Genomic DNA, 23437 nt, shown 5'->3' with positions numbered 1-23437 from the left:
GGGGTGAGGGGCGAAGCCGCGGCCTCCCCCGGGCGCGCTGTTTGGCCGCGCGCGGAGAAGGCCGGAGCCGGGGTGGGGGCCCTGTCGCCGTGCAGGCTCCCGCGTCCGCCCTCTCGCCAGCAGCCCTCGACGGGGCATCCGTGAGTCCGCCTGGCTCGCGGGGACGGCAAATACGCAGCACCCGAGGCCGTCCTCGTCGGCACTTCAAGCGGAGTGGATGGATCGGAAGTGCGAAGTACAGTAGATAATACGTGGGGGGGGGGGGGAAGGGGAGCCCCCTTCCCCCTTCCCCCCAAACTGAAATTTTTAAATCATTTGTTGAATCGCACTAAATGTCATGGATCTCTCCTTACACATCCAGGGTGGGGGGAGGGAAATGTATTCTGATTACTAAAATTGCTTAATTATAATAATGTTATTCCATAATATGTCTTCATCTATTAGTTAGGGGGGAAATGATTGGTTTATGTATTAACTGTGTATTTAAAGTGCCTTCTTTGAAGTGTTTATGTTTAAATTAATTGTATGGCACTGTCAAAGTTTGAAAATTAATAAAGTAAATATAAAAAAACACAGCTTGAGGTATGGGTCAAAAAAAAAATTCTTAGCTGGGGGGGGGGAGATCTGCAACCTCCACCAGCTGAAGAAATCTGGAGGCAAGTTAATGCTGTTTTTAGTACCCCCCCCCCCCCCAGTGGTGCTGGCACAAGACCCTCAAAGCGGTGCCACGGACTCATCTAACTCGCCTCTTCATGTTTTAGTTGATGGGACTTTGGGCAGCCCTGCCACCTACTGCAGTGGTGTCTGTTTGGGGAAGGGGGGGGGCGACCAAGGCAAATTGGAGGGCTTGTGGCCTGTGGTAGACAGACATATCGAGTCTAGGGTGTCCCAAGTTCCTCAGATCTCTACTGGATCCGATTTGACTTCTCGGAAACCTACTGGCGGCTTTTGAGAGGGAGGTTCGGGTTTTTGCTTCCAGATTTGGTCGTTCAGAGATTTCTCCTGGATCTGACATGGTGGCTTCACATTAGCGGTGCGAGTCTCATTCGTTCCCCCAACCCGTGCAAGCTGATATGGCAGTCTGCAGTCCATTTTAAGGCAGAATTGCCTGGAGCATCGGGTTTGTATCCAGTTCCTGCTAGATGCCTTGACCACATTCTCTGGCAGCAACCTTAATTGTCCACCAACTGAAAGAAATATTTTCTATGGCCTAATATTGGTCATTTTCTGTTTACTTGTACTATAATCACATATGATTTTGTAAACCTTTCTCACACAGTGTGGGTTGTCTCCAAGCCAAAAACCCATCCTGGCAGGAGAAACATTTTACTCCCTTTATTCATTTTTTGTTCTCTGTACTTTAAGTACTTACCTTTCCTGAGATGTAGCACATTTTTAACACAGATGTGTTGTAGTGACGCTTGCTTAAATCAAAATCTTATTTTTCTAGGGCTCTATTTCTCTCAACTCTCACTGAGGATGTGCAATCTACACCAAATAAGCATACCTTATGGCTTCAAAAACATTCCTACTTCTAAAGCAATAAAACTCATAATATAAGGGAAAAACAGTACCTCTGAAACCTAGGTAGATGGACAGGTTTTTACTATAACCATGCTTTGTACTAATTACTGAGTTGTGTAATCAGTTTTTGTACATTGTTACATTATAAGCATATGACAGGTTATTGCAGAATTTTATTGACAATTTGTATATTTAGGAACACCAGAGCTGCTTTTCCTAAAAATGTTCAATAAAATACTGAAATAATCTGTCATGTGCTTGTAATGTAACAATGTACAAAAACTTTTAAGTAGTACTGTTGCTTATAAGGATTTGTAAGCAACAGTACTATTGAACTAGTCAAGCTCTGCTCTCCGAGGTATTGGTCTGTTTTAGAAAATTTTCTTTTAAGTATTCAGTCTTGTTTTCAATGTAGTATCTAAAATATTATCTAGCCTGTGGTGCTGATGCCTCTCTAAGATAAGCAAGTAGAGTTTATTAGTAATGTTTGAATAGTGAAAAGCAGTAAGTACTTCAACAGATGTGGACATATTCAGATTTGTGAATAGCAGTTAAGTAGACTGAGATGACTTGAAGAAATTGCATTGTAACTGTCCAAAGCTATGTAGAAACAGTTTACTGCAATTTTAACTACATAGAAACACAAAAATGAGTTATTAATTTTGTAGTTCTTGTCTGATCTGTGAGACTTGCAAATCCTTATTACAGAGAGTACATATGCTGATGAAGCCTAGAAAAGGACTCGAAAAGCATTAAAAAAGAGAGTTGATTTTTGAGTTTATTAATTCAGAATTATGGAAGCATTGCCTGTCTAATTTCCTGTCATATGTAGTGGAATAATTGTCTTAAAAAGATAAGTGATTTCCTATTAAGGTCCTTCACCAGCTCTCCCCCCCCCCCTCTGTATGCACACTTGCATTTTGAATTGTTACTGGGTTAGTTATATGTTGAAAGGCAAACCAAATCTTTCTGGCATCAGGGAGCTCTAGTTCAAAATTCAGACCTTTTTCTAAAATACAAGCATGCTCAAGAAATTCTAGCAAAAAAAAAAAATAAGTAAGACAATTGTTACTGTGGATACTTTTGAGTCAGTATGAGAGCGTTTAGATATCTAATGCAAGACAAGACATGTTCTGCTGGACAGCTGTAATGAGGTATTAGATAAGATCAAAATTATTCAAGCATAGCCAACCATCAGTGCATGCTTGATGATTTCTTGAGTCATCAGTCTGCAAAAAATGCCTTTTGTCTATTCTCAACAGAATTGACCAGGTAGTCATTTCTGCTTCAGATTTAGGGTTAAAACTGAGCATGCTGAATATGTAATGCATGCATGTTGGTTCAGCTTTATGAGGAAAGATGGAGGGTTCACATTGGTGTTTTCTCATTGATGTTTTCTTGTTGTGTACATCACTTTGAATGTTTGATTCAATTGATGTAATATTGTGTACTTGATGTAAGATGAAAAAATGAATAAAGAATTGAAAAAAAAAAAAAAGAATGTTTTCTTTACATTTTTGGGCCATGTTTACTAAACTGTGCCAAGCAGGCTCCATGGGTATTAGTGCTATAGCTACCATATGTCAGAACCATTCAGCATAGTAAAAATCCTGAGCTAGCTGCTTTGCTCAGGCAGAGGCTGAATATGGGGGGAGATGGGGCATGGCAGCACATGTGACAGCACTGCATACTAGCTGTCTCAATCGCTGATATCACAGCTGCACTTAATGGTACTGTAGAAGGCGAGAGAATTTCATGACATTGAAGTGAACCCCCCTCGTTAGAAACAGAGTCCTAACTGGGTCATCAGTTGCCCATCTATTCTTTTTTCATACTCTTCTCTAGTCAAATACTTTTTGTGGGCTTTTTTTTCTTTATTACAGTGTCGCTGTGTTTTCTTTCAGTCATTGTTTAAAAAAAAAAGTTAAACTTTTCGTCGAGTGACAGCAGAGCCTGTCGCGTGCTATAGCCTGTGGGCTTCGACTTTGCGGCTATTTTTCCTTCTATGTCCTGGCCGGTTACGGGCTTTAAGAAGTGTAGCCAGTGCCAGGGTGCGATATCCCTTACTGACCCACACCGTTGGTGCCTTCGGTGTTTGGCCCCTGACCACTGCCCGGAGTAATGCGTTCGATGTGCTACCCTTCAACCTCGAGTCCTAAAATGTTGTTGATTTCAAATGGAGAAGATTTTCAGTATGGAAACCCCTACTACAGCCTCGACCTCTGATTCGGTCAAGCTTGCTACAGGGTGTCCTCCTACCTCCTCGACCTCGACTCTCATCAGACCTTCCTCGTTTGGAACGTCCTTGACCTCGAGTAAATCTGCCACGTCTTCTCCTGAGCTTCCCTCAGGTCAGATTCCTCAGCAGACAGTTCCAGCGGTGGTCCTCAAGCTACCTAAGCATCATTCCTCCAAGTCGAAGCATTCTTCGTTTTCGGAGCCTTTAGCCTCAGCAAGTGGTCCAGTTTCAGACTCGGATTCGCAATTGCAGGCTACCATCCAGACCATTTTAGAGTGGGAATTTGTTCAGTTACTGACCAAATATAGTCCTGCCTCGACTCTGCTTCCTGCAGTCCAGCCTAGGTACTCGGCAGTCTCACAAGAGGTTGAGTCCTTGCCTTTGCCTCGAGCAGAATCTACGCATACTATGCAAGGAGTCCAGTCTTTGCAAGTGTCTGGTCTGGAATCCTCACACTCCATACAAGGAGCCAAGTCTTTGGGAATGCTTCGAGATACCTCGATCCAAACCTATGAGTCTATGGGACTTCGATCTACAGCTTCCAGCCCTATATCCTCACATAAGGCATTGCGCGTTTCAAAGCATAGGGCAAAGTCTCCTTGACCTCGCACGAGACCTGCTTCCAGGCAACACTCTCATCGCCGGTCGAGGCACAGGTCCTCTTCAAGAGAGCAGTCTTCCTCGTCCAGGTGTTCCAGCTCTTCGAGGCCTCCAATTCCTCGATCCCGGACACCAATAGCAGAACCTGAGGGCTCCGCTTCTCCCAGTGCCTCATCTCAGTCTGCTTATTCGCTAGGATAGCAATACTCCAGAGAGGCTTCACCTTCGTTTTCCACTTGAGGTTCCTCGAGGTCATCGAGTCAATTGTCCTTTTCCTCTTTCCTCTGTCAAATGACTGAGGACTTGGATCTTAAATTGGACTCTGGTTCTAAGTACTTTAAGGAGTATTTAGAGAAAATGGTGGTAAGGCACACTTCCAGGGCTTCGGGATATTCAAATTTTTGTCTCTTTAGGCTCTCTTGTCCGTACTCAGGCTTGTCCAAGGGACAACGATCCTCTTTATCTGCCAGACGGCGCTTTGGCGGGTCTTGACATTAGCGGTCCACGGGAAGCCGTCCAGCAGTTCAGCAAAGAAAGAAACAGTTCTGACATCAGGCTGGTGTCTCTTCACAACCCCCCCCCCCCCCACACACACACACACAGTTAGGGGACCAGTTGTCTGCCTTTCTGGCAGAATAGCAGGCAATTACCTCCAATCACTAGGTCCTAGGTTCTTAGGGATGGCTACAAGCTACAGTTTCTCTGTCCTATGACCAGGGCTATGGAGTCGGTAGATAAATCTTTCGACTCCGACTCCTCAGTTTCTGGTACCCATGACTCCAGGTACCCAAAATTGTCTCCAACTCCTCGACTCCGACTCCACAGCCCTGCCTATGACGAATATTATATAAGAACATAAGAATAGCCTTACTGGCTCAGACCAATACTGTCCATCAAGCCCAGTAGCCCATTCTCACTATGGCCAATCCAGGTCACTAGTACCTGGCCAAAACCCAAGGAGTAGCAATATTCCATGCTACCGATACAGGGCAAGCAGTGGCTTCCCCCATGTCTTTCTCAATAACTGACTATGGACTTTTCCTCCAGAAACTGGTCCAAACCTTTCTTAAAACCAGCTATGCTATCCGCCCTGAGAAGGTACTTCAGGTGCAGTTCAAAGGCTACTTCTGGATATGACGGCCATCGAGTGAGATTCAGGCGCTGGGAGATAATCAGTATACTTCATCGTTCCAAAGAAAGTATCCAAATATAGACCAATTCTGAACCTCAAGGCAGTCAATGTGGCACTGAAAGTGCCCTACTTCTGCATAGAGACTGTGCGCTCGGTGATAGCATCAGTGGTACCTGAGAGTTTCTAGCCTCTCTAGATCTGACCGTAGCGTATCTCCATTTTCCTGGAACACCGGAGGTGTCTGCGGTTCCATGTCTTGGGGAAACACTTCCAGTTGGTGGCAATTCCCTTTGGATTGGCCACTGCATCCAGGACCTTCACCAAAGCGATGGTGGTGGTGGTTCAGTTTCCACCTTGGGTATCCTAGTTCACCCGTATCTGGATTGGTTGATCAGAGCTCCCTTGCTGTCCGAGGGGTATCAGGCAGTTCAACAGGTGGTACAGTTGCTGCTGTGCCTGGGCCGGGTAATCAACTTCAACAAGAGCCACCTCAAGTCGACGTAGGATCTGGAATACCTTGGAGTTTGGTTTCACATGGGACAGAACAAAGTGTTCCTACCTGTCTCCCGTCAGGAGAAGCCTCAACAGATTGTCAGGGTTCTTCTGGCCACTCTGGTTCCGATGGCATGGCAGTACCTTCAGGTTCTGGAGACCATGGTGGCAATGATTGATGTGGTCCCTTGGACTAGAGCCCATCTGCGTCCACTGCAGGATGCTCTACTTTCCCACTGGAATCTCCAGCAGAATCTGTTACATGCACTCCTGCCCTGGACGACTGTGGCACGGAACAGTCTTGCATGGTAGTTGCAACCCCTCTCGCTTTCCAGGGGCCTTTCCCTCTGGATCTCGGATTGGGTGATTCTGTCTATGGATGCGAGATTAAAAGGCTGGGGAGCGGCATGCATGACCGACCCAGTTCAGGGCAGTGGGCATCCTCAGATCATAATTGGTTGATCAATCGCCTGGAGCTTAGGGTGATTCGGCTGGCTCTTCTCCGCTTCGAGGGTTGTATCCATCATCGAGCCATCCGTGTCTTCTCAGACAATGCCATGGCAGTGGCTTACATCAATCGGCAGTGGGGCATGAGAAGTCCATCTCTGAGCTTAGAGGCTCAGCTTCTCTTCTGGTGAACAGAGAAACACTTTGTGGCGCTATCAGCAGCACACGTGGTAGAGGTTAAGGGGTGGTAGATTCAAGAGCAATGTTAGGAAATTCTACTTTACGGAGAGGGTGGTGGGTGCCTGGAATGCGCTCCCGAGAGAGGTGGTGGAGAGGAAAACGGTGACTGAGTTCAAAGAAGCGTGGGATGAACACATAGGATCTAGAATCAGAAAATAATATTAAATATTGAACTAAGGACGGTACTGGGCAGACTTGCACGGTCTGTGTCTGTATATGGCCGTTTTGGGGAAGATGGGCTGGAGAGGGCTTCAATGGCTGGGAGGGTTTAGATGAGCTGGAGTAGGTTTTAATGGAGATTTCGGCAGTTGGAACCCAAGCACAGTACCGGGTAGAGCTTTGGATTCTTGCCCAGAAATAGCTAAGAAGAAAAAATTTAAATTGAATCAGGTTGGACAGACTGGATGGACCATTCGGGTCTTTATCTGCTGTCATCTACTATTCAAGCAGATTTTATCAGTCGTCAGACGCTAGACCCTGGAGAGTGGCCCTTTTCCCAAAGAGTGTTTGAGTGCATAGTTGATCAATGGGGATGCCCCACATTCGACCTCATGGTGACTGTGGCCAACAAGAAAGCTGATCAATTCTTCAAATAGGCCGGTAGTGCTGGCCTGGACACACTGGTTCATCCCTGGCCACTGGAAGGTCTCCTCTATGTCTTCCTTTTGTGGCTGATGATAGTGTGTCTGTTAAGGCGGATAGCGGCTCACAAATGTCTGGTGATTCTGGTTGCACCTGATTGGCCAAGGCAACCATGGAATTCCAACTTGGTTCAGCTCCAGCAGGGTCAGGCATTCTGGCTACTTTGTCATTCTCGCCTCCTCACGCAGGGTCTGATTGTGATGCAGGATTTGGACCTTGAGCACTATTCAAATTGATAAATAATTTATTTGACATAGATTTGAAAAAATGTTCTAAAAAGGAATGTTCGCCTTCGGCTAATGATCTTGCAGATTTTTTTAACAAGAAAATTATCAATCTCAGAGCAACTTTATTATCTTCACATGATCCATCGATTGAACATCAGATAGATGGCCTAAGAGCAGATATGATCTGGTCACATTTTGAACCTTTAGACTGGAATCCTTTTTGCACATTGTTAACTAAATATGCAAAAAAGAACTGTCGGTTGGACAACTGCCCTCTGAATATTCTTAATACCGCTCCACATACCTTTAAAGTTGACCTTTTCAACTGGACAACATGTTTATTAAATAATGGTCAATTTCCAAATGAGTTAGGTCACATTTTAATCACCCCTATATTGAAAAACAACAAAGAATCTATTGATTTAAATTTCAACTATCGGCCAATAACTAGTAACCCGTTATTAACAAAAGTTATGGAAGGGACGGTTAATTCCGCCTTGGTGGAATATATAGAGAAGTATGATATTCTTCATGACTGTCAATCAGGGTTCCGTGCAGGGCACAGTTCAGAGACGATAGCTTCCCTGATGAACTACCTCCATTGTCTATTTAGTGAGGTTCAAATGCACTGATCATTCAGTTGGATCTTAGCAGTGCTTTTGATCTAGTCGATCACAAGATATTGTTAGATTGTTTAGATTCAATAGGTATTTCAGGAAAAGTTTGGAACTGGTTTGAGGGTTTCTTGAGAGCAAGATGCTATCAAGTGTTTAGTGAAGATAGTTACTCTTTTTCCTGGAGTAATTCTTGTGGAGTACCCCAGGGTTCTCCGCTGTCGCCTACTTTATTTAATATATATTTGGCTCCACTGGAAAAATTATTGCATAACTTGGGAGTCAAGTTTTTTATTTACGCGGATGATATTACCATAGTACTCCCACTATGTCCTTCACAGGGGAAGTAATAAATCAAAATTCTTCATTATTAATCCATATCGAGCAATGGACTAAGAGGGCAAAACTTAAATTGAATCCGGAAAAATCAAAATTTTTTCTGGCCAGTCCTTCTGATACTATAAAAGAAAAAAACTATACTTGAATGGACAAACTTTTTTCAAATTTTTGCTTCTATTAGAATTTTGGGCGTCATATTGGATCGTCATTTAACATTGGAAGATCACACAAACTCACTAGTTAAGAAATGTTATACAATTTTGTGGAAGCTTCGGACGATAAAATTCTTTGATAAGGAAGGCATCATTTAGATTATTGGTACAATCATACATCTTGTCCATTCTATATTACTGTAATATAATATACATGGGATCCCCAAAAAAGCTTCAAAAAAGACTGAGACTTATACAAAATCCGGAGTCCATTCCTACAAACAGTTGCATTGGCTGCCTTTTGAGTACTGTTTAAGTTTGGTTGCACCAGTTTTAAAGTACTGTTTGGTATGGCTCCTAATTACCTGTCTCTATGTTTTGAAAGATATAAACCTAAAGGAACAACTCGAGGACAATACTTATTTGTCTTCCCGATTATTAAGCCTTGTCGTTACAAGAGATTCTTTGATAAATTGCTGGGTTTTCAGGCAGGTAAAATGGATTCATGGTTAAGTTCTATTATTTCTCAGGCCTATTCATACATGTCTTTTAGGAAACTATTGAAAACTGATTTATTTGAAAAGTTTGTAAACTGATGTTTCAGAATATTGATGGGAAATTTGCACATTGATTTTACAGTTCAATTTTTACTATTTTTGTGAATGCATTTTATTTAATTACTATTGTATAATCTTAGTTCTTAGATTTTGTATTTTTTTTCACTGTTTATATACTCTTAGTACTGTATGTGAACCGCCTAGAATTATGTGGTAGGGCGGTATATAAAAATAAAATTATTATTAACTAGCCGGGGCTATTCGGCTGTGATTTCCTCACTGCTTCTCAGCAAACGGAAGTCCACAGTGGCGGCCAATGCGAAGGCTTGGAGATGTTACCAGGCATGGTGCGCCCTGAGACAGGTGGACCCGTCTTTCCCATCAATTCCTAGGGTCCTGGAGTTTCTGCAGGATGGTCTTAAGGTCCTAACGGAAGCTTCACTCCAGGTACCGATAGCCGGTCTTTCAAGTATGGGCCTTCCCTCTCTCATTGGCAGCTCATCCGGATCTAGCTTATTTCCTGCTCTATGGCTTCATCCTCCGTTGCTCCTTCCCTGTCCGACGTGGAATCTTAATCTGGTTCTTTGTTTTCTGGCTCGTCCACTGTATGAGCCCCTGGAACAGGCGTCTCTGATGGATCTCATAATCAAGACGGTCTTCCTGGTGGCTATTACCTCAGCCTGTAGGGTTTCTGAGCTTCAGGCCCTTTCCTGCAGGGATCCGATGCTGCATACTGTTCCTTTTTTCCTTCTGAAAGTGGTTTCCGCTTTCCATGTGAATCAGGAAGTCCAGCTTCCTGTTTTTGCTTTCTCTGGTTCAAGGGAGTAGGACTGGGTGTTGTGGTCCTTGGATGTACACAGATTTTTGTTGCGGTATCATGAGGTCACCAACGAGTTTCACCTTTCTGACCACCTTTTGTTCTGGCAAGTCCTGCCTGCAAAGGTAGGCCTGCTTCTATGTTCACCATTTCCAAGTGGATCCGTTTGGTCATTTCTGCGGCTTACATGGCAACCAGAAAGAAGCCCCCCCCTCCCTTTGCAGTGTGGGCTCATTTGACCAAAGGTGTTTCTTGGGCAGAGTTGTTGGCTGTTTCTCTGGATGAGATTTGCAGAGCTACTACCTGGTCTTCTTTGTATATGTTCACCAAGTTTTACAGGATCAATGTGGTGGCAACTATTACTAAGCCTTCTCGATTATTGTAACCTCATTTATTTGACAAGCACTAAGAAAACCATGGCCAGACTGAAATTGATTCAGAATACTGTGGTTAGACTAATTTACGGCCTGAAGAAGTATGATCACGTGTCACCTTTCTATCGTCAGCTGCACTGGTTTCCTATGGAGGCCTGTGTTATCTTTAAGTTGGGCTGCTTATGTTATAAAATTGCCTTTGGTTTAGCTCTGTTATATTTAGACGATAGATTTCTTAAGTGTCCCATAAGAACAGCAGAAAGTCACATGCCGTTTTTACTCCATCGGTCAAGGGATGCAAAAGTAAGAAATATCTTGAACACACTATCATATCAAGCAGCCTTTTAGAAACATGATGGCAGATATAGTTTGCCCGTCCATAGTAACCATTGTCTCTTTCTCTGAGAGATCCCACGTTCCTATCCCAGGCCCTTTTGAATTCAGACACAGTCTCTGTCTCCACCACTTCTTCTAGGAGACTGTTCTATTCATCTACCACCCTTTCTGTAAAAAAGTATTTCCCTACCAACAGCAGCAGATGAATCCAGAGACCAATGGGATAGCTCACATCTACCAGCAGGCGGAGATAGAGAAACTGATTAACAGGTGGTCCTATTGGCTGGCACTCCTCCTGTTTATCCAGTATTCTCTATCTCCCAGCAGGAAAAGGTCGCTATTCAACTAGCTCCTGAATTCTGGCTGTGACTGGAACTTTATTTTCTCCTGTTGAGGTTTCTCTTCAGTGAGACTGCCATTCTGTTTCTCCTGTTGAGGTTTCTCTTCAGTGAGCTGGCAATACTATTTCTCCTGTTGAGATTTTCTCTTCAGTGAGACAGGGATGTCCGGCTGAACGGTGCCGGCTTTAGGGGTTACACCTGTGCCCCCCCAGGTCCCTGCCTCACCCTCCCTCCATTGCTAGAGGGTCTGACTGGGTCTCAATTTTTTCCTTCTTTCCCTTCTCTGTAAAAAAAAAAAAAGAGACCACAGTTGCTACATTCTGCCATGCTTTTGCTGCAAACTGGCTTCAACCGCCCTAACAACAAGCTTGTGAGTATGTCTGGCTTTTACTGTTGTTTGAATTTCAGGTTCTGTTTGGGAGTCTTAGTACTGTGGGTTCGGTCATCGTACATTTAAGGTATGGATATTTTATTGAGGCTAAGTTTTATGACTAGAAATCCGTGGAGGGAGCCGGGACTTCCTGCCCTTTGCATGCACGTGCTTTGTTTCCTTGTTGGTTACAGCGCGGCAGTAGCGATGCGATTTCATGCTCGTACTTGTTCTCATTGTTGGGTTTCAGTGCAGCAGTAGTCCTGTTTATTCTGAGGCTCTCTTTCATCGGTGTTTGTCACAGCCATGTGCAGCTGATTGTGCAGGTGCTGGTTTATAGCAGAGCGCATGAGATGGGACATGATTTTTCCAACGCTGTGAGCCGTTCTTCTGGTTATTCCCCGAGTCTGATTTTCTTTCTATGTAAGCCGCGGCAGGGTAAATTTTGCAGGGCTCGAATCCGACTATGTTTCTAGGAGCGTTGATGCAGCGACCACGTGTCAGCGAGAATCAGTCGTGCGCTTGGGTCTCCGGCGATGGCGGGAGAGCTGCAGCATTCCGGTAGTTTGTTTCCAGCTGACTTTGGTCAGGGTATGCCGGGGCTTCTCTCCTTTCCGGTTCAGGCAAGTTGTATGTGTTTCGCCAGCTTTGGGACAAGCTTGGGCAGATTTATATGTCTATGTCTATGTTCCTGTACTCCCTTGAAGGAAGCTGCTTGTTTAATCGGACTCTGGGGTTAGCACTCAAGGGGTTTACCAGAGAGACTCTGACCTGGGCTAGGTCACCCAATCTCGGTTTGCCTCCGGACTGGGGCGACATACGGCAACTCACGGCACGGTGAGATCAGCAGTAAGATAGTGCCCTGTATTTCACACAGGTATCTCATTGTCTCTTTTGGGGTCCCTGCAGATTGAGCCTTTGTCTGTTGGTAACTGTCCTTATTTGGGCCTCTGTGCTGAGCTGCATGTGTCTAGTAGTGGCACAGGATATATATGCCTAAAGGTAGTACAAACAGTTTCCAAGTTCGGGCTGTCTCTATGGGCATAATGACACTGCGCATCTTCCTGCGGCCAGGACTCTCTCTCTCTATTTCTGAGGGGGCCTGGACTTCAGATTTCCATGCTTATCACGCTGGTTTCTCCTGTCATCATTTTCTCATGGCACATGCTAGACGGGCCCCCCGACCAGTCAGGAAGGGCTGTACAGCTCCTTTTAACCAGGAGCCAGTTACCTATTCTATCAAACCTGCGGAGGATCACGAGCTATGTGGCTGTTAGCCTCATCCCTGAAGCTCTCATTAGCGATGTGAGCTTTGTCTGATACCTGTAAGGATGCTGTTGTTTTCCACGGGGCGGTAGATGCAGCATTTTGATTGAGTCTAGTACGTATTCACTTTAAAGGACATATGTACAGTGGTGCCTCGCATAACGGACGCCTCGCACAGCGAACGCTGCGCATAACGAACTTTTTGTCTTGCTCCCTATAACGAACTTCGTTTCACACAACGAAGTCGCCCGAGGGGCCCGGGGGGGGGCGGAACTACTCTCGCCGCTTCCTAATGTGAGCCGGGAACAGCAGCACCCTCCTGTCTGAATGCAGTGTTCCATCATCTCCCTCCACCTTACCTTAGATGCCGAGTTTTCCGGCTTTCTTTTTCGGCCAGCCACACACTTTCAAAGAGCAGCACATGCGCGCATGCTCTGTTGTTCAATCTTCTCCTCTGACGCAACCGGAAACCGGAAGTTGCAGGAGAGGAGAACATTGATCAACTCCAGCAGCTGCGCGTGCACAGCTTTTTGAAAGCGTGCGGCTGGGTGAAAAAGAAAGCTGGCAAACTCTGCATATAAGGTGAGGTGGAGGGAGGGAAATGTAGGGCTGCAGAACGAATTATTTTGTTTTACATGTATTCTTATGGGAAAACAGGGCTGCAGAACGAATTATTTTGTTTTACATGTATTCTTATGGGAAAACGCGTTTCACACAACGAACTTTTCGCATAACAAACTTGCTCCTGGAACGAATTAAGTTCGTTGTGTGAGGCACCACTGTATTTCGCTCATGTTGCATGGGGTTAGTACTGTTTTCATGGTTCCAGTATATTCCTCTTTACATTGTGAAACTTGATTTTTCCTAGGAGAATCTTCTTGCACATCCTACAGTCTCATCCTGCCATTCCCTGACCTTCTGCACTTCATTCTGAGGGGATCTTGACTTCTTCCAATGACTCTTCAGGCTTTCTCATGAGGGAGAAGACGCTATAATGTCAGGTCAGGGGGCTGTGAAGATTTTTCAGGATGCTTGCATCTTTGCATCCTCCTCAGGTTTCCAGTTCGTTCTTGGAGTCTCTATGTTTTGTGTTTCCCTTTTCAGTGTTACTGGTCCTCAGGACAGTTCTTGTAGTTCTTCGGGAACTAAGGGACATTGTTCCACTTACTGCATGGTGCCCGAGACGGGGGCATTGGGCAGGCTGGATTCCATTCTGCTGAATTAGTTTCTCGGGGTTACACATTTCTGCAGACAACCTGGGAGTATATTTACATTTTCTCTATGGACTCCGAATCAGCACTTGGTTTGCTTGCCTCTCTTGGAGCAGCGCTTTCGGTTTTGGCACATGCCATTTCACCTACCCAAGGCTTCACGAACGTTTTAGGTGATGTGGGCGGTGGTACCGTTTTGGCGCTACCAGGCGATTCATCTAATTTCTTCTTGACTGCCTGTTTGATTCGGACGACTTCAAGTCGGGCCATTTGACTGACACGAAAAGGGTGGTATCTTTTCCTCAGTTCTTTACACGTGCATCTTCGAATTTGCACAGCGCTCTTTTCTCCTGTACTATTTATAGGTATATCAGGGTAATGTTTTTATTCATATAGGAGAGACATGTGTTTCTTTCCGGAGACTTGGGCGTGGGGTCTCGGTCTCAGATTGGTATTCTTCTTCGCTTACCATGACCAAGAGTATGGGATTCTGTACAGTTTCTGGGATCCATATTGCTGACTCCACTGGGAACTTCGGCTTGCTTTCCCCTTCTTACGCTACAGCAGTCGCTTTTGTTCCGGTGGTTCCCGGTATCTCAGGGCTCCAATTATTTGGGATGCTCTTCCTGCATCGCTCTGTATGATTTGGTGGCTCAGCGTGATTTCTCTTTTCAAGGCATGCCTCGGTCTTTGCTGGACTAGCTCATGACCACCGACCATCCCGGGCTGTCGGGTTGTGGGGCTCGGTGGCTTCCATCCTCAGCTCTTCAGAGGCGACTCAGTACTTGTTCATTCTTCTACTCTTGAGCAGGGTCAGGCTACCTTTCTGGAGCTTCAGATCATTCTTCCGGATTGCCGCTGAGGGTCCTTTTGGTCAGTATTAGGATGGGGGTATTTCTCTACAGCTTGGGCAGTAGGTGTTGTACTCAGTTGGCAGGTGAAGTTGGTCTGCTTCAATGGGTGGACTCTCATCTTCGTCTTCTGTTGGCAGATAAGAGTTTGGATAGACTTTCTCTCCGCGGAATCTGAGCATGGCCCATTTCTTGTATGTTACAGTGTACAGTGCTGTGTATGCTCTGGAAAGTGTGCATGTTAATAATAGTGTAATCTTCTGCATCCTGGATATTGAAATTTGTGGCTCAGGCGTTCTAGCTCTTTTTATGGACGTGAGATCTCCTTGACCTAGACCTCATGGCCTCGTCTCTCAATTCTAAACTTCCTAGCTTCTTCGGTGGGCCCAGGGAGTGGGAGTTAGAGGGGGTAGCTGCATGGCTCCTTTCTCGCCTCTGCCTTCTCTTTTTCAGTGTTTTCCGCTGGCTGATGATGGCTTGGATTTGCCATCTCGAGCTCACTTTCCGGGCACAGTATTTGTAGAATCTCTGGATTGGCGGCGCCAATCTTACTATGCGGATTTGATGAGTCTTTCGACAGCCGGACTAAGAAGTTTCCTGGTATCTCCGGCTTTGCTCGCCTAGGGTCCGATCAACATGGATATTTGTACTACTTTAGTATTACGACCTAGTTTTTTGAAAAATCTTGGCTGACGTGTAAGGGTTATGCGAAGCAGGTTGTTTCTTCTCTTATCCAGGTGCTACGGACGTCTTCTCCTGTAGCTTCTGCTTCCTTTTGGAGGTTTTTCCTTTCTTGGGTGCTTCTTAACGTTTGAACCACTCCAGAGTTCCTTTTTGGCACAAGTGTATTGCCAAGGGCTTAGCGTTCAATTCCCTTCAGCTTTTAGTGCCATTCTTGGCTGGTTACAAGGGCTAGGTATATTGCTCTTCGCTTACTTCTCAGCTTCATGTAGTTCAGTTCCTCAACAAAGTGCGGTATATTCATGCGCCTCTTAGAAAGCCCGGTTTGGAGTACAATCTTCACGTACTTCTTCTCAGTTTACCGAAAGCTTCATTTCATCCTTGTCTTTTGGGACTCTAAAGGGCTGTGCCGTTGAAAATGGGGTTTCTTGTGGCCATGCCTTCAGCTCTGCAGTTTTCTATGTTGCAGGCCTTGTTTAACGGGGATTCCTATTTCTGATTTCCGAAATATGGGGTATCAGTTCGGATGTACCACTATTTCTTTCTAGGGGGGGTGTCATCCTTTCTTTTATGTCATGCTCGTTTTTCCTTCCTTCTTCCTGGGAGGAGAAATTGGGAGCAGTGCTTTTATTCACTGCATTTTTTGATACGTACGTAGCGTTCTCCGCGAGCTCGGTTTCTAATGACTTTTAGTTGTTTATATCTCCTTTTTGTATTCTTCAAGGGACGCCTCAAACGTATGGCGGCGTCCGAAGCCTCCATTGCTCAATGGGTCCAGGAGGACATTCTTTATGCTTGCTTGCTGGCAGGGAAGCGGTTGGCGAAAGAACTTCATGACCATTCCGCCGGAGCAATAGCTACTTCTTGGGCTCGGCCCAGAGGTTTTTTCCTTGGAGGAGATTTGTCTCGCGGCTAATTGGTCTTCTGAGAGTGCTTTCTCTCCGCATTTCTGCTTGGATGTGGGGGCGCATGCGGTAGGGGCGTTTTGTGCTTCGGTTGTTGCGGAGGCGGCGTTTGCTTCCCACCCAGATTGAGGATTGCTTTGCTACATCCCATTGGTCTCTGGATTCATCTGCTGCTGTTGCTAGGGAAGGAAAAATTATGTTCTTACCTGTTAATTTTCTTTCCCTTAGACGCAGCAGATGAACAAGCCCCACCCAATCCAGAGCCCCACCCTTTCTGGATATTGTCTCTCGGTTTTTTCTTTTGCAACTTTCGCAGTTTGTTATTATGGCAGGTTGTTTTCTGTATTATTGCATTTTGAGATTTGTTATGGGAAAGAAGTTTTTTACATGCTATGCCTATTGATGGTTACAGATGCTTGGGCAAGGAGCTATACTGGAGAAACAGGAGGAGTGGCAGCCAATAGGACCACCTGTTAATCAGTTTCTCTGTCTCCGCCTGCTGGTAGATGTGAGCTATCCCATTGGTCTCTGGATTCATCTGCTGCGTCTAAGGGAAAGAAAATTAATAGGTAAGAACATAATTTTTCCTTCCTTAGATTACTCCGGAGCCTATCACCTCTTAACTACATCCTATGTCCTCTCATTGCAGTTTCCTTTCAAATGAAAGAGACTCAACTCATGCACATTTATTACATACATAAGAACATAAGAATTGCCACTGCTGGGTCAGGCTAGTGGTCCATAGTGCCCAGCAGTCCACTCACGCGGTGGCCCCTAGGTCAAAGACCAGTGCTCTAAATGAGCCCAGCCTCACCTGCGTACTTTCCAATTGAGCAGGAACTTGTCCAACTTTGTCTTGAATCCCTGGAGGGTGTTTTCCCCTATGATAGGCTCCAGGAGAGCGTTCCAGTTTTCTACTGCTCTCTGGGTGAAGAAGAACTTCCTTATGTTCGTACGGAATCTATCCCCTTTCAATTTTAGAGAGTGCCCTCTCGTTCTCCCTACCTTGGAGAGGGTGAACAACCTGTCTTTATCTACTAAGTCCATTCCCTACAATATCTTGAATGTTTCAATCATGTCCCCTCTCAATCTCCTCTTTTTGAGAGAGAAGAGGCCCAGTTTCTCTAATCTCTCGCTGTACAGCAACTCCTCCAGCCCCTTAACCATTTTAGTCGCTCTTCTCTGGACCCTTTCGAATAGTACAGTGTCTTTCTTCATGTTCGGCGACCAGTGCTGGACGCAGTACTCCAGGTGAGGGTGCACCATGGCCCGTACAACGACATGATAACTTTCTCCAATCTGTTCGTAATCCCCTTCTTTATCATTCCTAGCATTCTGTTTGCCCTTTTCGCCGCCTTTCCTCCACCTTTTCTCCAAAGTGAACAGATTGAGATCTTTAAATCTGTCCCCATACGCCTTATGATGAAGACCACATACCATTATAGTAGCCTTCCTCTGGACCGACTCCATCCTTTTTATATCTTTTTGAAGGTGTGGCCTCCAGAATTGTACACAATATTCTAAATGAGGTTTCACCAAAGTCTTATACAGGGGCATCAATACCTCCTTTTTCCTACTAGCCATACCTATCCCTATGCAACCTAGCATCCTTCTGGCTTTTGCCGTCACCTTTTCAACCTGTTTGGCTACCTTAAGATCATCACATACAATCACACCCAAGTCCCGCTCTTCTGTCATGCATATGAGCTCTTCACTCCCTAATCTGTACCGTTCCCTTGGGTTTTTGCAGCCCAAATGCATGACCTTGCATTTCTTAGCATTAAATTTTAGCAGCCAAATTTCAGACCATTCTTCAAGCTTCGCCAGGTCTTTCTTCATGTTATTCACCCCATCCAGTGTGTCTACTCTATTGCAGATTTTCTTATAATCCGCAAAGAGGCAAATCTTACCCGACAACCCTTCAGCAATATTGTTAATAAGAACATAAGAACATAAGCAGTGCCTCCGCCGGGTCAGACCATGGGTCCATCAAGCCCAGCAGTCCGCTCCCGCGGCGGCCCATACAGGTCATGACCTGTCTAAATCACCAGAAGGGGCCCCCATGCCATCTTGGCTTCCTGATGAGTCCTATCTTCCCATCGAAGTCCTAGCCCTCCGGTCTTGCACATGCTCGACCTGGTTGGGTTTATACTTTCTCAGTATCCCAGTATCCCACTATACTTTTTCAGTATCCCACGATCCCTTTATCCCCCAGGAATCTGTCCAGTCTCTGTTTGAATCCCTGTACCGTACTCTGCCCGATCACCTCCTCCGGTAGCGCATTCCAAGTGTCCACGACCCTTTGGGTGAAGAAAAACTTCCTTGCATTTGTTTTGAACCTATCTCCCTTCAGTTTCTCCGAATGTCCCCTCGTACCTGTTGTCCCCTTCAGCCTGAAGAATTTGTCCCTATCCACCCTCTCCATGCCCCTCATGATCTTGAAGGTCTCTATCATATCACCCCTGAGCCTCCTTTTTTCCAGAGAGAAGAGCCCCAGCCTGTCCAACCTCTCGGCGTATGGGCAGTGTTCCAGCCCTCTTACCAGTTTCGTTGCTCTCCTTTGGACTCTCTCAAGTACCGCCATGTCTTTCTTGAGGTACGGCGACCAATACTGAACGCAGTATTCCAGATGAGGACGCACCATCGATCGATACAATGGCATGATGACTTCCCGCGTCCTGGTTGTTATGCCCCTCTTTATGATGCCCAGCATCCTGTTGGCTTGAGACACACCACTGGTAACATCCCTTTCCTCAGAGCGATATCCATTGATCACTACCCTCTGTTGCTTTCCACTCAACCAGTTCTTGACCCAGCCCGTCACTTTGGGACCCATCCCAAGGGCACTCAGTTTATTTATTAGACGTCTGTGTGAAACACTGTCAATGGCTTTGCTAAAATCTAAATATACCACATCTAGCGCACATCCTCTATCCAATTCTCTGGTCACCTAGTCAAAGAAATTGATCAGATTTGTCTGACAAGACCTACCTCTAGTGAATCCATGTTGTCTCTGGTCCTATAATCCACATGATTCCAGAAACTTGACCATTCTCTGTTTTAAAAGTGTTTCTATTAATTTGCTTACCACAGAAGTCAGGCTTACCGGCCTGTAATTCCCTACTTCTTCCTTACTTCTACTTTTGTGGAGAGGGACCACATCTGCCCTTCGCCAGTCCTCCGGTACCACTCCTGACTCTAGAGACTCATTGAAAAGGTCAATCAGCGGAGCTACCAGAACTTCCCTAACTTCCTTCAGCACCCTGGGATGTACACCATCCGGCCCCATTGCTTTGTCTACCTTTATTTTAGCTAGCTCCTCACTAACACAACCCTCTGAAAATTGGATCAGGGTCTATTACTCCTCCATCCCTATTCACGTTTGTATTCTGCGGTCCCGCTCCCGGCGCTTCAGCCGTGAACACAGAACAGAAATATCTGTTAAGCAATTCAGCCTTTTCTTTATCAGCTTCTACATATTCCTCCCCTTCACCTTTGAGTCTTCACAATGCCAATTTTGAGACTCATTTCTTCCTATCACTAATATATCTAAAAAATGTCTTGTCTCCCCTTTTTACCATGTCAGCTATTTTTTTCTTCAATTTGCATCTTTACTTTCCTATAAAGATTTTCGACAGTTACTGTTCTTACTAACATTTTAGAAAACAACTGAAAACCTTCCTCTTTTCAAAATTCCTGACTAAATAGATTCATTGTATTATTCATTCTTGTAAATCCACACTTTATTCCGGGAACCCACCCTATATCTTGCTGACTTGCCAATTGTTTGCCTTTACAAGCTGGATTTCTCTTTTCTAACCATCTTTTATAAGAGTGCCATCAGACTGGGTTTAGCACTTTGTTTGGGGGGGCGGTGTCCCCTGTTTTTCAGGCACCCCCTTATGACAGTGCAGGCTGTGTCTCCCTATAGTACTGTTTTGTCATTCAGGTTGCTAGTGTTTCATAACGTGTTCTGTCGTTTTTCATTGTTACTGTTTTGCTTTTGTGGATATAATCAGAATTTATTTACTTGCTGGGGAATTTTCCCCTCTCTATTGTTTTTGTCCTCTATAGATATTCTTGGCTGCTTTAAGACTGATTGAGGGACTGAGGCACTGGCACAGTGATGAGGGGGAGGGGTTTAAGTCTCTGAAGTTTGAGGCTTCCTACAAAGTCCTGGCGGGTAGACGGAAATAACCCACTAGTCCCGGAATAAAGTGTGGATTTAGAAAGAAGATTAGCAAAGGTAGGAACCTAATCTTTCGTTCTGAATGGCTGCAGGACAATAAGGGAGGGAAGGACAGAGTGCAGAGCCAGGGAAGGAGGCTGGGTGCAGAGCCAGACAGGGCACTTGAAAATAACCCCCCCTCCCCCGAGGTTTATGTTCAAGTCAGCCTTTTTTTTTCCTTTTTTGGGGAAAATGGTTACCTCAGTTTATATTTGGGTTTCTACAGTAATATAGGTGCCCTTAGGGTGCTTACGTTTAGGTGCTGTTTGTAGTATTTCCCCCCATGTGTTTGTTGCTGTACTTCACCTGGAACTCCTGTAGGAAAAGAGGCATTAAAGGTATCCACAATTTTTAGTCACAAAATTAAAGAAAAGTGTCTGGTCACAATAAAAGAACAGAATGAACAAAGCAGTGGGATGGGGCAGTAGCTGACAGAACTAGAGAAGCCATAATTTCAGTCTTGCTTGCTTACAGGCTTTGTGACTTTTAAGTAGATACAGATTTAAGTATTGTATTTACAATGGTGTTTTACTGAATGGGACCTAAGAGAAATACTGCACATTAATGTATGTTGGCACATTGCAGTGTCTTTTAATAGATCTATACCTGAGCATAACTCACTTTGAGCCACTAATGAAAAGGTATTAGCTAAATCTAAATAATGTAAGTAAAATCAATGAGAAATGCAGATGAGAAATTTTATACTTAAAGAAGAAAAGATGTAGATTTCCTTTAAAAGCATATTTTCTCATTACTGTAGTTAGTGACCCAGTCAGAATTGAAGAAAACAAATCAAACCCTTCCTAATAATGGAAACAAGGGCAGAAGCACTTACTTTGACATGTGTCTTATATTCTTGGACAAGTGTTTAGCTCACGTTCCTTTAAAATAGCCCGAGACAGTGAATACTGAAGCTTTTCACATACTTGAATTGTGATGCGATCCTGACACTATATTAAGAAACAAGGTTTCATATTCACTTTGCTGCATCTGTCAGAGGGGTTTCTTCTTAATCTAAGGCCAGCATTGCTGGACATGTGGTGGACATTTTGCTTTTATTAATAGCTGAATCTCTTCTCTACCAGAAAGCATGCTGCAGTTATGTACCGTGTATCTCCAAAAATAAGACCTAGTGCGTTTTTTAGACCCAAAATTAATATGACACTGTCTTATTTTTGGGATAGGTCTTATTATTTTCATGTACAATGATCATCTCTCTCTTCCTTTCCTCCACCCCAATTTTTCCTCTTTCCTTTCTCTCCCCCCACATGTGCAGCATCTTTCCTCCCCTTTCACCTATCCCCTTATGCCTTCCCTCTGCAGCATCTTTCTATCCCTCCCACCCTCCCCTGTGAAGCAGAACCTTTAAGCAGCATCTTTCTATCCCTCCCTCCCTCCCCTGTGAAGCAGAACCTTTAAGCAGCATCTTTCTATCCCTCCCTCCCATCCCCCGTGCAGCAGAACCTTTGCACAGCATCTTTCTATCTCTCCCTCCCATCTCCCCCGCGCAGCTGAACCCCCATTAACCTTTCCATATCTCCATCCCATCTGAACCTTGCTGACGGCTAGACTGACATAGTGGACATACCTCCCTCCAAACAGCAGCACTCTAAGCAGGCTGCTTGCGGCCTTCTCCCGCCGGGTCCTTCCATGTGCTGTGTTGCTGATGACATCATCAGTGATGCGGCAGAGGGAATGCCCTGGCGGGAGAAGGCCGCTAAGCAGTTTGTTTAGAGTGCTGCTGTTTGGAGGGAGGTATGTCAACTATGTAGGTCTCGCGGTGGAAGGGAAAGTTCAACAGGGTTCGTACAGAAGGGAGAGATGAAAAGATGGGAGGGTCAGCAGGGGTTCGGCTGCACGGCGGGGGAAGCGAATCTAGGGACAATATAACTAGGGCTTATTTTGGGGCTTATATTAAGACCTAGGGCTTATTTTCGGGGTAGATCTTATTTTCAGGGAAACACAGTAAAAGACGCTGTATAAGTACAAATGATTATTTTCTTTGCAGTCTTTCAAAATACTTAACACCTGATGGACTGAATTTTTTTTTTTTTAAATCTGAAAAATGTACATGTATTTGGCTTCACTAGTTAAATCCTATCTTGATTTTCTGTCAGAGAGGAAGATATTGAAAATTCCAATACTGTTGTCTTTGTTTTTCTTTCTTAGCATTGTATTCTGATGCACAGAAAATAGTCCAGGCTATGTCAATTGATCAATGAAATTTGGATTATCTGTAGTAAGCTGTGACTCGACATTCATATAAGGGTAAGTGAAATAGAATTTTTCTTTGAATATGACTGAGAAACCTGGACTTGCTTCTCTTATATCTATTAGAACAATTATTTACATCCACCTTGTTGTAGACGGTACAGTATATAAATTTTAAAATAAATAAATAGAGCTGTACTTTTGGGACTAGCATGCCAAAAATTGAAAGCTGTTTTCCATTTGAAGTCAGTGCCAGGTCTGTTAGTGGATAGGTAAGCCTGACCCAATGGCAAGCTAATGTGCTGCCAAAGAGGGTTGATCTGCTATTCCCAAAATAAAAAAGGCATAAAGGCCCATATTCTCTAAATGGTGCCTTAACTTAGGCACCTAAGTTAAGTCCAAAATGCCATTTAAAATGGTAATTAAAAGAAATTTCAAGGTGCCTTTCATTGCCTTTTAAAAAGAGGCGCCAAAATTGTGCCTAACACCACTGTAGGTGTGGCTAATACTGGAAATGACAGAAGCCTCCGGAGGCGCGATTCACGTCAAAGGTAATAGCCAGAAATGTAGGCTTTGAAAACCATGGCCTGCATTTCTGGTGCCTGCCTTTGCCAGAGGCGTGATTCTCTACTTGGCACCAT

The 23437-nt window shown here is 44.7% G+C and overlaps 1 protein-coding gene across 4 annotated transcripts in view; it reads left to right on the top strand.

The window, feature by feature from the left end:
- The window catches only part of THRAP3 (thyroid hormone receptor associated protein 3), a 176551-nt gene that overhangs the window by 356 nt on the left and 152758 nt on the right, over positions 1-23437 (top strand). For 3 of the 4 annotated variants that reach the window (XM_033953670.1, XM_033953669.1, XM_033953674.1), the window contains exon 2: positions 22755-22853. The gene's annotated coding sequence lies outside the window, so the exon portion shown is untranslated. Of the gene's footprint in view, positions 1-1450; positions 1588-22754; positions 22854-23437 lie in introns of those variants that run through there. The other variant, XM_033953672.1, reaches the window with a different exon arrangement.

Source organism: Geotrypetes seraphini, chromosome 8 (assembly GCF_902459505.1).
Source record: "Geotrypetes seraphini chromosome 8, aGeoSer1.1, whole genome shotgun sequence".
NCBI lineage: Eukaryota > Metazoa > Chordata > Amphibia > Gymnophiona > Dermophiidae > Geotrypetes > Geotrypetes seraphini.
Note: the sequence above shows the minus strand (reverse complement) of the source record. Positions and strands in the feature narration are given on the sequence as shown.